Genomic DNA, 16,488 nt, shown 5'->3' on the forward strand with positions numbered 1-16,488 from the left:
CTGGCTGATACTGGCAAAGAGAGCAAGAGGGAGAGAGAGCCGGGGGGGGGGGGGGGGGGGTTAGTTATCACTATCTGACAATGAGTCTCCGGAGATGCACTCCTAAGCGCGCGCATGCGCGCGCACACACACACACACACACACCTTATACTCTGAATGCAAGCATTGGTTTAAATTCAACGATTTATTAAAAGCATGAACGTTTGAATAATTATTAGTGACATTAGGCTACATTTAGCTGACAGGACACGGGCTGAATGGCGATGCATGGTGGCCCATTAGGAGGTAGTTTATAACATCGCAATGCGTCGCATCGTTAACAAATAACTGTCTATCGCAAACATTACATGGAACATAATGTTAGCTGGTTTCACGGCAACAATGCAGCTGCCTCAAACAAATATAATACAGGACCGTCTTTCAGGTGTTTCCTCGCTTTGTTTGAAATGAACGATAGCATCGGTTGCACACCGGAAACCGATACTATCTTTCTTCTCAACGAGTCGGGGCGGAGCTAAACTTGTTAAGCTAAGCTAAACTTCTGCGGGGGTTTCCTCTGGGTACTCCGGTTTCCTCCCCCAGTCCAAAGACATGCACGGTAGGCTGATTGGCGTGTCCAGAGTGTCCGTAGTGTATGAATGGGTGTGTGAGTGTGTATGTGATTGTGCCCTGCGATGGACTGGCACCCTGTCCAGGTGTACCCTGCCTTGTGCCTGACGCTCCCTGGGATAGGCTCCAGGTTCCCCGTGACCCTGAAAAGGATTAAGCGGTTGAAGATGGAAAGATGGATGGATGGATGGATGGATACACACAGTATCTCCCAAAAGTGAGTACACCCCTCACATTTTTGTAAATATTTGATTATATCTTTTCATGTGACAACACTGAAGAAATGACACTTTGGGTTAAGGCAGTGCTGGAAAATAATGGTGGCCACACAAAATATTGATATTTTGGGCCCAATTTGGACATTTTCACTTAGGGGTGTACTCATTTTTGTTGCCAGTGGTTTAGACAATAATGTCTGTATGTTGAGTTATTTTGAGGGGACAGCAAATTTACACTGTTATCCAAGCTGTACATTCACTACTTTACATTGTAGCAAAGTGTCATTTCTTTAGTGTTGTCACATTAAAATATATAATCAAATATTTACAAAAATGTGAGGGGTGTACTCACTTTTGTGAGATACTGTGTGTGTGTATATATATATATATATATATATATATATATATATATATATATATATATATATAGACACACACACACACACACAGACACTTATGTATACACAGTGCAAATCGGGTTTAGTCAAAATGTACAGATTTTCAGCTGTTTGCAATGAACAAATCAAACAAAAGCAATTTGAAACAGTTCAACACAAGTGGTTTCCCTAAATTCAACTGAAAATGCAACTTATAATGATTTCTCCAGTTTCAAAATTATTCAACCCCCTGAAGAGAATACTTCACAACACCACAAATATGCAAAACAGGTGTTGTCTGAAGCACACATGATGTAACTAATCAAGGGCTTCATCAGTTGCACCAGGTGTGGTTGAGCTGGAACACATGAAATACCTGAATTGGCTAGGGGTAGAAAGTATATGAAACACCTGGACAGGGCAGAAAAAGGAAGCTATCAATGGCTTCAACCAGATTTCTGAGAAGGCAGGTTGGGAAAAACCCTCAAGTGACTGCAAAAGACCTGCAGCAAGGCTTGGTGGCAACAGGCACTGAGGTTTCAGTGAGAACAGTATGGCACGTAGTAAATGCAGAAGGTTTCCATGCCAGAACTCCAAGACAGACACCACTACTGACCCAAAAGCACAAGAAAAGTCGGCTCAAATTCATATAAATAAGCCACAGAAGTTTGGGGATTCTGTTCTGTGGAACGATGAAACAAAACTGGAACTTTTCAACACGATGGATCAGCGGTATGTCTGGAAGAAGAAGAATGAAGAAAGAACACTCTGTCCACAGTCAAGCAAGGTGGTGGCTCGGTGATGCTCTGGGGCTGCTTTGCATCCTCTGGCACTGGAAACCTGCAGTGTGTGGAAGGCAAAATGAATTCATTGAAGTATCAGGAAATCAGGAGAAAACGTAATGCTGTCTGTGAGGAAGCTGAAGCTTGGGCATAATTGGACCTTCCAACAGGACAATGATCCCAAGCATACCTCCAATTCCAGCAAGGGTAGGTTACAGAAGTCTGGAAGATTCTACAGGGCCATCACAGTCACCTTACTTGAACCACATAGAAAATCTCTAGTCGGATTTGAAGGTGGTTGCAGCATGCAAAACCCAAGAATATTAATGAACTGGAGACCATTGCTCATGAGGAATGGGCTAAGGTTCCTCAGGAACGTTGCCAGAAGATATGCATCGTGTTTGCAGCTAGTCATAACAGCAAAATGGTGCTCTGCTAAGTACCAAAGATGCTATCCATGAAGGGGTTGAATAATTTTGAAACTGGAGGAATTTGCATTTTCAGTTGGATTTGGGGAAACCACTTGAAGAATTCATTGTGTTTAACTATTTCAATCGCTTTTGTTTAATTTGTTCATTGCAAATAGCTGAAAGTCTGTAAATTTTGACAATAAACGTGATTTGCAATAGGGGTTGAATAATTTTGATTGCAAATATATATATATATATATATATATATATATATATACATTTTTTTTTTTTTTTTTGGTTGGATCTTCCAGCAGGACAATGATCTAAAACATACATCAAAATCAACACAAGAATGGTTTACTGACCAAAAAATCAAGGTCCTGCCATGGTCCCTTGACTTGAAACCCATAGAAAACCTGTGGGGTGAACTGAAGAGGAGAGTCCACCAGAGTGGACCTCAAAATTTGAAGGATCTGGAGAGATTCTGCACAGAGCAATGGTCTCCGATCCCTTGCCATGTATTCTCCAACCTCATTAGGCATTACAGGACAAGACTCAGAGCTGTTATCTTGGCAAAAGGAGGCAGCACAAATTATTGACTAAAAGGCTTCCAATAATTGTTGCACACGTATATTTAACAAAGATATATGTTTTGTGAACCCTGTCCAGGGTGTACCCTGCCTCATGCCCTATGCACCCTGGGATAGGCTCCAGGTTTCCCTGTGACCCTGAAAAGGATAAAGCGGTATAGAAGATGGATGGATGGATGGATGGATGGATGGATATGTTTTGTGATAAACCTTTGTTTTGTTTGCAATTGTTTGATATCCATGAGAGTAGAGTATTTTGTGCATTTTTAAAACAAAAGGTTAAACATTAAAGACAATTTTTCAGAGCCTTCTTTGCTCATATTTACCAAGGGTACCAATATTAGTGGAGGGCACTGTATATAGTACTGTGCAAAAGTAAAGATAATTAAAAAAAAAAGATTAAATTAAATCTTTCTAATTAAAAGAAAATACTACAATGTGCAGTACACAACAATAAATGAAACAAATTACATATGTGGTATGATGACCCTTTGCCTTTTTTTTCCTTCTTAAATAGTAGTCCCAGGTGCAGTTTGTGTCATTTTATAAGGAAATTAGCTGGTAAGTTTTACTGAGCATCTTGGAGAATCTGCCACAGGTCTTCTGGAGACTTTGACTGTCACATTTGCTTCTCGTTTTTTTTTTTTTTTTGCTTTCAAAACCCAGGAGCCTTCATTATGGTTTTTTTGTGTGAAAAGTCATCTCTTACATATGTTGCTTTCTTTACTGACACACAAAAAATTTTATTTAACATTATTTTTTTGGAAAAAGTAATGTTTGGAAATCTAAAATGTTTTTGTATGGACTGAATAATGCAAAATTCATTAAGTGATCGAGTGATCAAAAATATAGGAACATATTACGGATAGGTGTTTCTTGCTTCCCAGGTGTGCCCTGTTAAACTGAATGTTTAAATTAATTAATAGCTCTGAATGTCTACTCTTGGTTTGAGCTCTAGGTTTCACCTGTGAAGACTGTGTAAGGATAAACCAACATGAAGAACAGAGCGCTGTCTATAGGGGAAAAAAAAAAAACAAGCCACTTTGAAACTGATGGAAAGATGGAAAATCTATCAGAGCCCTGATTCTTGCACAAGAATTGGGCATAGCCTATACAATAATTTGGAATGTCACAAAAAAAGGAAACCACTGGTGTACTAACAACCAGACATGGATCAGGTCAGCCAAAAAAAACAACAGCAGTTGATCACAGAAACATTGTGAGAGCTGTAAAGAAACCCGGAAAAACAACAGTTAGTGACATCAACAAGCTTCGAGGGGCAGAGGTGAAGGTATTACAATCCACCATTTGGATAAAAACTTAAATTGTAAAATATAGAGGCCATACCACTCGTGAGCAGTAAGAATCAGAAGGCCAGATTGTAATTTGCAAAGAAATACAGAGATGAGCCACAAATGTGATCAGACAGTTTTCTCTAATTCTGTTGTTTCCACCTTAAGCGATCTGCATCTCTCATCACTGGAGGAGAAAGTTCTGCAGTTAAATTCTGCTCTTGCTACTAATCCTACTCTTTTGCTCCCCTAAGGTCATGTAAGGTTACATTTGCCCACTCTACTCCCTGGTATAATGACAATCTGTGCTCTAGAAAGGCTGCTTGTTGGAAAATGGAGCGTAAATGGCGCCTTACTGGCTTGAATGTCTACTACCAAGAGTGGATTCTGGGTGAATACAGAGCATTAATTGAGACTGAAAGATCATCTTATTTCTCTCAGGCTATTGTAAACAATCAAAGAAATTCCAGACACTTGTTCCAACCCATAAACAGATTGCTTCTAGTTAATGTTGTTACCACCTTGCCCGTTTCTCAGCAACTATGTAATTCTTTTCTTCAGTTTTTTAATTCCAAGATTGATCATGTTCGTAAAGAAATTTCTGTTACACCTGACTTCACTTCACTCCTTCATCCATCTGGGGTTGCTGGTGTTTCTTTCACTCATTTCTCACTGCTTGATTCTGAGGCTCTCACAAGGGAGGTATCCAGCATGAAATCAACCACTTGCCTACTTGATCCAATTTCTAGAAACCTATTTAAATCATGCTTCAATGTTTGGTGCCCTACTATCCTTGGTACTATAAATGAATCATTGGAGACTGGGGTTGTTCCAGCAGTACTAAAGACTGCTGCTCTTACAACTGTACCAAAAAAGGAAAATGTTGCCGTGGATGATTTTAACAATTTTTGTCCCATCTCAAATCTTCTGTTTTTGGCAAAAATACTTGATCGTGTTGTTGCCTCTCAATTGTGTAATCATCTTACAATTAATATCCTCTTTGAACCCCTTCAGTCAGGTTTTTGTAAATTTCACAGTACTGAAACGGCGTTGGTCAAAGTTACCAATGACTTGTTGATGGCCTCTGATTCTGGAGCTACTTCCATTCTTATTCTTCTTGATCTTAGAGCTGCTTTCATTACTGTGGATCATGGTCTTTTACTTACCCACCTCAAAAGTGTTTTTGGTGTGCCGTGGACAGTTTTAAACTGGTTTAAATCCTATTTCACTGACCGTTCCCAGTTTATTTCTATGGGTGGTTACAGGTCTGGCACTGGCTCTGTGCTCACTGGTCAGCGATCAGTTTTAGGCCCTTTACTTTTCAATATTTATTTATCTCCACTTGGGAATCTGCTGCGATCGCTCGGCCTCCATTATCACTTTTATTCTGATGATACCCAAATATACATTCACTCAAAATCTGGTGAAAACCTTGATGTCTGTTTTCTTTCTGACTGTATTTCTGAGATAAAAATGTGGATGAATAATAATTTTCTGTGCCTGAATAGCGGTAAAACCGAAGTTATGCTTATAGGTTCCCGTCAGCAAATTCTCAAAGCTGTGTTTATTTGTTGATGGCTCTGTTCTAGAGACTCAAAGTAAGATGAGGAACCTTGGAGTAATTTTTGATACCAGCCTTACATTTGATTCTACTGTTCAGAGTACTGTTAAAGCATCCTTTTTTCACCTCAGAAATATAGCAAGACTGCACCCTATGCTAAAATTCTCTGTAGCTGAAAAGCTGATTAACTCATTTGTTGTCACTCGGGTAGATTACTGTAACGCCGTTTTAGCCGGCGTGTCTAAATCCACAATCAATAAACTGAAATATGTACAAACCTCTGCCACCAGGATCCTGACTGGGACCAGGAAATACAATCATTTTTACTCCTGTTTTGGAGTTCTCGCATTGGCTCCCGGTCAGGTTCCGTGTCGATTTTAAAATCATGATGCTGACACACAAAGCTTTACATGGCTTGACTCCTCATTACATATCTGCTTTATTAATTCCCTACATCCCAAATTGCAGACTGCGCTCCTCACAGTGTAATCTGTTAACTGTTCCACAAACCCGCTTAAAATCTATGGGTGACAGGGCTTTTTCTGTCTGTGCTCCTTCCCTTTGGAACTCTCTTCCTCTTGAACTTAGGGAAGCTCAGACCATTGGCATTTTTAAAGCTCAACTCAAGACATACTTTTTTAAACTTGCATTTGACTGCTGATGTCTACTTTTATTATTACTAACATTTATTTTATAAGCTTTATAAAGAAAAAAATACATTATTATTATTAATGTTCTAGACCCAAGATTAACCTCTACCAAAGTGATGGAAAGGCCAAAGTATGGAGAAAGAATGGATCTGCTCATGATTAAAAACATAGAAGCTTATCAGTCAAGCGTGGCAGAGGTAGTGTCATGGCTTTGGCTTACATGGCTGCTTCTGGTATGGGCTCAATAATCTTTACTGATTACCTCATAAAGATTCAAGCAGAATAAATTCAGAAGTCTACAGAAACAATCTGTCTTCCAATTACAGACAAATGCATCCAATTTAATTTGGAGGAACTTCATCACGCAGCAAGGCAAGGACCCCAAAAGCACTGCCAACACAACAAAGGATTTAATCAGGGGGGAAAACTGTAAGATTTTAGACTGGCCAAGTTAATCATCAGAACAAGTTAACCAAGTTGAGCATGCATTTCACCTCCTGAAGAGGACACTGAAAGGAAAAAAAACCCAAAACAAACAACAACAGAAAGAAGCTGCAGTACATGCCTGGAAAAGCAACACAAAAAAAAAATGCAACAATTTGATGATGTCAGTGGGTCACCGGCTTGATGCAGTTATTGCAAGCAAGGGATATGAGCAATTCCATGCAAGTGTCAACCTTACCTTCAAAAATAAATTTCTTAACAAAAGAACAAAACCCTTTTAAGTTGACCATTTAGGTCTGGATTTTACTGCATTAATTTGCTGTAATAGAAGTTTTAAGGAAATTGTCATGTTTATCCACCACATGAGGTGTGCACCTAAAATTACATTTTCAACCAGCCATATTTATATATATATATTTATACATATATTTATTGGCAAGAGGTCAGTAACATGATTGGGTATAAAAAGAGTATCTTTCAGAAGAAAAGATGGGCAGAGGTTCACCAATCTGCAAAAAACTGAATCTACAATTTGTGGAAGAATTTCAGAATAATGTTCCTCAACATTGTGAAGACTATGAATATCTCATCTACATTACATAACATCTATAGATTCCGAGAATCTGGATAAATCTCTGTGCGCAAGGGACAAAGGTGAAAATCAATATTGCATGCCCATGATCTTCGGGCCCTCGGGTGGCACTGCATTAAAAACAGGCATGATTCTGTAATGGAAATCACTGCATGGGCTCAGAACCGCCAGAACTAATTGTGTGTGAATACAGTTCGCCTGTGCCATCCACAAATGCTGGTTAAAACTCTATCATGCAAAAAAAAAGCTATATGTGAACATGATCCAGAAATGCCTGTCTTCTCTGGGCCAAAGCTCATTTAAAATGCACTGAGGCAAAGTGGAAAACTGTTCTGTGGTCAGACAAGTCGCAATTTGACATTCTTTTTGGAAACCATGGACGCCACATCCTCTAAACTAGAGAGGACTAAAGAGGAGAGGAACCATCCGGCTTTTTATCAGCGCTCAGTTCAAAAGCCTGCATCTCTGATGGTATGGGGGTGCATTAGTGCCTATGGAATGGGCAGCTTTCATATCTGGAACAGCACCATCAATACTGAAAGGTATATATAGGTTTTAGAGCAACATGTGCTTCCATTCAGATTCAAATTCCATCTAGGGATGCACCGAAATGAAAATTCTTGGCCAAAGCCAAAGATAATGAAAAACTTGGCCGAAGGCTGAATACCGAACATGTTTTTCCCGCATTTTTTCCATTTATTTTGCCATTTTTTTCACCATTGCATAAATTAAATAGTTGAAATGTGCTTTTTACTATTTTGTCTTGCTTTTCAAAGAAAAAATCAATTACAAAAACTACAATTTCAAAATATTTATTTAACACTGAACATTTTTTTTTCATTCCAGCAGGCATAGGCTACCAACAAGGCACAATATAACTTTAAATAAATAAATTAGTAAAATAAAAATTTTTTATGTGGTCATCTTTGAGCCCCCCTTGAATACCCTCTGTTAGTTCTATAACTGACTGCTGAAAGAATGTAACACTCTGTACCCTACAACAAAAAAAGTGCATTAAAAAGTGCATTGACAAGAGTGCAAAAAATGGTTATGTTCGGTTCTATACGGCTGATTATATTGGGGATACAGACCGCTCGCGTCCCTGTACACCTTGCGGAGTATTATAGTAGATATAGTATAGTTAGATATGTTGTTAATGTTATGTTCCTTGATAGATTTAATTAGTTTAAACTATAGATTAGTTCATTTAGTCCCCGCTGTTTTTTCCGCTCCCAGTCCATAGTATTAGTTCATGTTTCTTGTTTTGTGTTTTGACCCTGATTTCTGTGACGCGACTTTGATTCCTGCTTTGCCCCGTTTATGCCTGTTTGCCGATCGCCTGACCCTTTGCCTGTCTTGACTAAGTTTATTGGATTATGATTTGGATTTGTCTGCCTGCCCTTAAATAAATACATCTTTACCTGCTTCCGTACTCTACTCCCTTACATCTCACGACGTGACAGAATACTCCGGAACAGAAACAAAACAAATGCATGTGTCCACAGTAAACAATGTCAGGGTTGTCAACATCCAAAGAGCATGCGCTCACTGACCACTCGTGCACGTAGCTCGTGCATGCGCACGCCCCCTCATCTCTCCGAGCGCGCTGCCGGAAGTGGAGGTCGTGACATTCGCGCATCTCACTCTGGTTGCTATTAGATATTTTCTATGTTCTATTGTGAATAACGTGTTTATGAGATTTGGAAATCATTGCATTCTGTTTTTATATTATATTACAGAATTTGGCAGATGCCCCCATCCAGAACGACTTACAATTATCTCATTTTTATACAACTGAGCAGTTGAAGGCTAAGGGCTAAGGGCCTTGCTCAAGGGCCCAACAGTGACAGCTTGGAAGTGCTGGGATTTGAGCTCACGACCTTCCAATCAGAAGTCCAACATCTTAACCCTTGAGCTACCAATTCCCCACGTTTTTATTTACATTTTACACAGTGTCCCAACTTTTTTGGAATTGGGGTTGTAATTAATTTATTCTAGTAATATTTTAGAAATTAAACTCTAACAACAACGAGAACAACATGGGGATTTACAGATCAATACAATGTTATCGTTCTTACAGTATTTGAATAAGTGTGTGTGTGTGTGTGTGTGAGAGAGAGAGAGAAAACAGGCATGCACATATGTTCACTCAGCTGATGGCTTACATCCTACATTAAAGGACACACCTCTCACGATGACATGTTTTTCCCATGCTCTTTTTCGCACACATGCCCTCACCTTTTTTCAGACACCTGTTTAACACAGATCGTGTCGCTGCTTCTTTTTTCCTCCTCTTAATAGGTAGAATCCAAATGACAGCCATAGACGTGGTTAAAACATAACTACTGAAATCATTAATACTTTCCAGGGGCATTAGCAGGACTGTTAATCATGCGGGGCTGAATCCAGATTCTTCTCCATCAAAAAACTTTTAAAAACCTCCTTCTAAATAGACTGTTTCCATGCATTTATTTTTCTTGCATGTAAGGGCTTAATGCTTAAAAATGTGAAAACTGGACCAAAAGTTGGCTTTATCATAAAACTTGCATCGGGTGTTATCACTGTTTGCAGGACTACCAGACCGATAAAATATAAAACTTTTTAGCTATCCAACAAGAGACTAGGCTTGTTTGGTGTCGCTAGCGAAGGGGAGGCACCATATTCTGATTTTCCAAAAAGATGACACTATCAGCATCACATAAATATACATAAATAAAATTGGTTTCACTCTTCCCACATTGGACATTTTTTCCTACATTCTTTTGAATGTCCATGAAATAAAATAAAATATTAGATGCCATGAGTGTACCTTCTACCATCATTTACACATTTGAATGGCCATGGAATATGAAGCATTGCAATAACATGAAATTTAAAATATTACATTATATGGCCATGGGCATTGTTTCAACTCACAACAGCTGTCATTAGCTGCTATTGTCAAGCAACTCTTTGGTGCCGTACACAACAGCACTTCGCCTTCGCGTGTTCACCGAGCATAGTGGCACATCATAATGAAACTAAAGCAGAACATTTTCACAAATTTCACAGAAATCCCGAACATTTTCACAAATTTAGAAATCCTGGCCGGTTGTTTTTTTTTAAGGTCCAAAAAAGATGACATGTCCGAGAAAAAGAGGACGTATGGTCACCTATATCCATGTTCCTCCTTACACTAATTGACTGTGTGAGTTAGTGTCTGGCAGAATTGAGACCTGTCAGCCAAGACACGAGTATTTCCACGAATTTTCCTGTAAACTGTCTGATTGGTCTCGCCTCCGTTCACTGAAGATAAAATACAACACTCTGTTCACTGAAGATACAAAATTGCAACACTGCCGTCTTCTTTTACTGATGTTCAGTTACGTAGTGACAAACTACTCCAAGTGGATAATTATTCAGGGCTAAAGGAAAAAAAATCTTTGGGGTTACAGCCCTGAATGCCCAGGCCAGGTTATACCCCTGGTACTAGCGATAATTTTGAACAAAGCATAATACTGTGATTATTTTGACTCTTGATTGCACATTGTACTGTGCAAACTGGTTGAAAACAGTGCGACAATTTTGACACAAAACATAATACTGTGATCATTTTGACACATGATTGTGATTTGAAATTCATGCATCCATCCATCCTCCACACTGCTTGTCCTATGTAGGGTCGTGGTGATGCTGGAGCCTATCCCAGCGTCTCGGGTTATAGGCAGGGAAACACCCTGGACATATGGCCGGTCCGTCACAGGGACATCACAGACATATACTCATTCACACTTGCACACCTACGGGCAATTTAGTGTCTCAAATTCACCTGACATGCATGTCTTTGGATTGTGGGGGGAAACTGGTGATTGAACACCGATATGATAAATACTTAATAAAGAAACTACAGTATCTCCAAGTTCCATCACCACTAGTACTTTGGATTTATAATTTCCTTTCTAATAGACCACAAGTGGTAAAGGTGGACAATGCATTATCGCCTATTATTGTTATCAACACTGGCACCCCGCAGGGGTGTGTACTTAGTCCACTTCTTTATATTCTCTATACAAATGACTGTCAGAGTCCAGTCACCACCACTCATTAGTTTAAATTTGCAGATTATACTGCAAATTCTTACGTTGCTTAATAAGGACAATGATTCTTTTTTGGACTATCAATGCTCAACAGCACACTTTAGTGATGATGACTTTCTCCATCTTAACATCTCAAAGACTAAGGAACTGGATTTTAGCTCTTCCAAAACACTGATCCATCCTTCCAGTATTATCATTAATGGAGAGATGGTTGAAAGGGTGGAGAATTTCAGATATCTTGGCATTACATTGGATAATCATCTCAACTTCAGTCAGCACACTCTAGGTATTTACAAGTGCTGTCAACAGAGACTTACAGTTATTCATAAACATAAACATCTGTGATTGTTGATTAAACATGTTTATGATCAGCTTAGTCTTCTTCTTCTTCTGTATCAATGTATCATTGAGCCAGTTCTTATGTATGGTGCCATTTGTTTCTTTCATATGCTAACAGTTACCAGTAAGAACAAACTCGTAAAGATAACTAATTTAATGTGAAAAATTATTGATTTTCCTACCCCTACTTTATGGGACTGTCATTTCATATATGCTCCAAAAGGCACATAAAATTTTAAGTGATCCAGACCATCCACTTTATCAGTATTTCATCCCCCTTCCTTCTGGCCGCAGGTATAGACAACCCATGTGCAGAAAGGCCAGCTATGGTAGGAGTTTTGTTCCTATGGCTATACGAGCATTAAATACATAGGTAATCAACCACTGTGATGCCATCTTATGCTCTGGAATTTGTTGTATGATCCTGATGGGTTTTTTTCCCCTTCTCCCCTCTATGTCTGTGATTTGATGGTTAATATGTATGTTGTTGTTGTGTTTGTTTTCTATGGACCCACAGTGGAAACAAATTTCCTCTTTGAGGACAAATAAATTATCTATCTATAATTCTCTCCTGCTTCTCACATTAACTGCTCTCACGGTCAACGACAGGCAGGCTGGGCTTCTTTTTGGTCAGAAACCACTACCGCTGGCAAACTCTATAGTTAAATCAAACATGCTCATTTCAAAAATGAGCTTCACTGATTAACGTTAGCGCTTTGCTGCGCTCCATTCAAGTCACAGCTCCATGTTGAAGTCTCTGTGCACTTTCCAGGACTTGGGTCACACACTTTTTGTCCACTGTCACTTGACAATTACGTTGGTCTGTACTCACCGATGCATGTTTTCAGAACAGAAGTAACGCAATGAGTAAATGTGCCTTGTGCCGCACACAGACCAACTAATCAATAATGAGATTCGTTGACAAAGAATTTCATAAATGATTATTATCGATTTTATCAATTAGTTGTTGCAGCTCTACATAAAATCATGCAGATACAGATCAAGAGCTTCAGATACTGTTAACATAAAACATCAGAATGAAGAAAAAAAGTGTGATCTCTGTGACTTTGATTGTGGCATGGTTGTTGGTGCCAAACGGGCTGGTTTGAGTATTTCAGAAACTGCTGATCTGGGAATTTCGCACATAACAGTCTCTAGAGTTTACATAGAATGGTGCGAAAAGCAAAAAACATTGAGTGAATGACTGTTCTGTGGGTGGAAATGCCTTGTTGATAAGAGAGGTCATAGGAAAATGGCCAGATTGGTTGAGCTGCCAGGAAGGATATAGCATAACTCCAATAATCACTCTTTACAGCTAGTGAGCAGAAAAGCAGCTCAGCATGCACAAAACACAAAAAAGTCTGCAAAGTTTCAAAAATGAAAGTGCACGACAAATTGAGTTATTTTCATAATCGATTAGTTGGCCAATTATTTTTTCGATTATTCGGGGGGGGGGGGGCAAACTTTTAGTACAATTTTTTTGTTTAAAATAAAATCCACAAACTGAGTTTTACAAATATAAACTTCAGTCTAAAACTTTATACAACTGTTTGTCCAATTATATAAGACTGAAAAGAACCCAATACACACAGACACACACCAGAATGTATATTATTAATTTAAGACTGTAATTTAATTCAGTGCTTTTTGTGCATCCATAAAAAAATAATGCATAAATACTTCATTATAAATAAATAATATAATATTAGTTTATATTATATAACAGTATTTATGCATTACATTTTATAGATGCACAAAAAGCACTGAACTAAACTATAGTCCTAAATTAATAATAAAAACTGACTTTCACTGCACTTTGTGGTTTCTGTTACTCACTGCCTTTAGGCATATTGTTTTATGTCTGATCATAGTGTTTTAATTAGCCATTGCAAATCCAATTGAGCAATATTTAAAGACAATATGTTTAGAAGAATGGGCCAAAATCACACCTGAATACTGCGGCCGATTAATTTCTTCATACAGGAAGCGTTTTGAAGCTGTCATTACAAACAAAGGCTTCTCCACAAAGTATTAAATACATTTCAGTTAGCGTGTTATACTTTTAATACTCTTCACCTGTGTCATTCCACTTTATAACACATAACCATTTGGGGATTTTGATGTTTTGATTTCTTTATATATGTGGATTTCTTGAGTTAATTACAAAAGTCTGCTGAAAGGTTAATGTGAATAGCCTCATTGGAAATATATTTACTGAAAAAAATATTGACGTGTTCAATACTTATTTCCCCCACTGTATTTATTTGTTCGTTTGCTTGTTGTTGTGTTTTAGTTTGTGCTACTGAAGCAATATAATGGAATTATTAAAAAGTCATCATTCGGGTAGGTCCGCCTTAGCAAAAGCTGTGCAAACATCAGCTAGATGTTTCTAGAATCTCCCTATCACAATAATGTGATATATAGGGTATGCAATTATCTAAAAAAAAAAAAAAAAAATCATGTTAACGTTTAAAAAAGTAGTTATATTACGTAGTATGGTCTACAGTATGTACACCAAAATCCTAAACCAAAGAAGCCTCATTTGTACACATTGATTATATTGAAGACCACCTTAATGTTTTTGTGAAAGTAACTTTTGTCTAACACGCGTAATACAAATAACAAACAAAGCTTCTCATTCACCTTAAGAATTATTCAAAAATGTTACAAAACAGTAACCTTACTTTTAAATAAAGATGCAGAAAACCTCTTGAAATCTTGTATTCAAAAATCCTTCATCTACGTTTCGGAACGGCAGTAAGTCAACTGCCACGTACTGGTCCCCCCCACTTTTTTTTCCAAGAGTTCCTCACTTGCAGCCTGTAGCGCGATGACGTATTGGATTAGATCCACTATGTACTGGATGTGGGTAACACGTATGTTGCGACGGTGGACACAGTATGTCGCTAAATAATTCAACTGCGGTTAAGGTTACAATGTCCAGAACTTAGAAGCTGCAATCCAATACGTCATCGTGCTACAGGCTGCACTGAGGACACATTCCTATTTAACACATCGGAATGGAAATACGTAAATCCCCTATTCAACGCGCAATAATATTTCTCGAAAACATCTAAGGACCTATCAAAAAGCGATTAACTTGATTTTTCTTAGCGTGTTAAGGTAAACGCAGTAATTGTACAGGTCAAAAGTACACAATGCCGAGTACAACAAAGCTAGCTGACACCAAACATCTAGGAATGTATGATTGCGCTATCTTATGCCATATATCAATTATACTTTCATATACATATTGCAACCTCTTAGTTTATTTACATTTCCTTAAGATGAAACAAACCTATTAAAATATTTAATACCAAATCGCTGTAGGTTGTCTATACGGCGTTTATCGCGGGTTTACGGTAAATCACGCCTTGCAAAACTGCACGTTCGTAAAGGACAGCGAAAAGCTTTCAAACGCACGCTATATATGGCACCAAGCGTTGTCCAGGTTAAGCAACTGGTGTGTTCCTGAAATCGGTTTCATTTAATCCCAGTCTGTTAAGACAATATTGAGTTTTCTGTTCTAGTTATGGCAGCCTGTGTAGTGAAGTTAACTTGCTCGGTGGCAGATTTTCTTAAACTAAACCAAGTTTTAAACCTCAGAAGTCAACATTCACTAGGCAGTTGTCAGAGAGGGCTTGCTCCTTAATATAGTTGCGTTAGTCACAGTTTTAGGTGGATTAGACCCAATTCGATAGAAAGCCATAGTTTATTAAAACAACATTTTAATTGTTTAGTTTACTTTTTATTTTTAATATTAATATAATAATGTAATAATAAGATAAGGATTTGACAGATTAAACACGTTTTATTCTTTAACTACTTATTTATAATGTGAAATAAACTGTTTCCTCCCATGTACTATGCTTAATTAGTAAAATATTCCTGGGGAAGTTGAGCAACCCCTTGTTTCTGGGCGATCTTAGATGAAATTGGTCATCATTAGTCATCTATTTTACCCACCATGTGATGGAGAGAGGCCCGTGGAATAAATGGTAAGCACATTTAAGTTCAAAAACTGTTTTTTGCTGTTCAAAGTGACTTTTTTAATGTTCATGGAGTCATGATTATTGTGTCTGAACAATTATAGACAAGTTTGAAAAAAATCTCACGTGTTAGTGCTTTAGGATGTTACAATATGAGGCTATACTTTTAGCATGACATTAGCACTAAACTGTTGGATGATACAAATTCATACAAATGGCAGGAGTGGGGTAATTTGAGCCAAAAGGCCTGGATTAAGTTTTGCCAGTGGTTCAACTCACCCCTTCTTATGATTATTATTAAAGTATTATTTTACTGTAATTCTACATTGCATTCTTACATTTTATCACAGAAATGATGTGACATTTAGAATTTATTGGCATAAAGTTCGCTTGAAGTTGGACGGTCGATATTCGCAGATATGCGGAAATTAAGGGACCGTCTCTAAAGTTACATATGACATTGTTATACACGATTCTAACTTCAATAGCATTTGAAGGGAATGACTTACAGTCACACAACCAACTGTAAAGTGTTCAGCTAGGTGTCAGCTATAAAGCA

General features: G+C 38.1%; 1 protein-coding gene across 6 annotated transcripts in view; it reads right to left on the reverse strand.

The window, feature by feature from the left end:
• The window catches only part of p4ha2 (procollagen-proline, 2-oxoglutarate 4-dioxygenase (proline 4-hydroxylase), alpha polypeptide 2), a 108,581-nt gene extending 93,607 nt beyond the window's left edge, over positions 1–14,974 (reverse strand). Inside the window, exon 1 of one of the 6 annotated variants that reach the window (XM_053648348.1) lies at positions 14,625–14,958. The gene's annotated coding sequence lies outside the window, so the exon portion shown is untranslated. Of the gene's footprint in view, positions 1–14,624 lie in introns of all 6 variants that reach the window. The other 5 variants (XM_053648346.1, XM_053648345.1, XM_053648344.1 and 2 more) reach the window with 5 other exon arrangements.
• Between the last annotated feature and the right edge of the window lie 1,514 nt (positions 14,975–16,488).

Source organism: Ictalurus furcatus, chromosome 18, assembly GCF_023375685.1.
Source record: "Ictalurus furcatus strain D&B chromosome 18, Billie_1.0, whole genome shotgun sequence".
NCBI classification, from domain to species: Eukaryota; Metazoa; Chordata; class Actinopteri; order Siluriformes; family Ictaluridae; genus Ictalurus; species Ictalurus furcatus.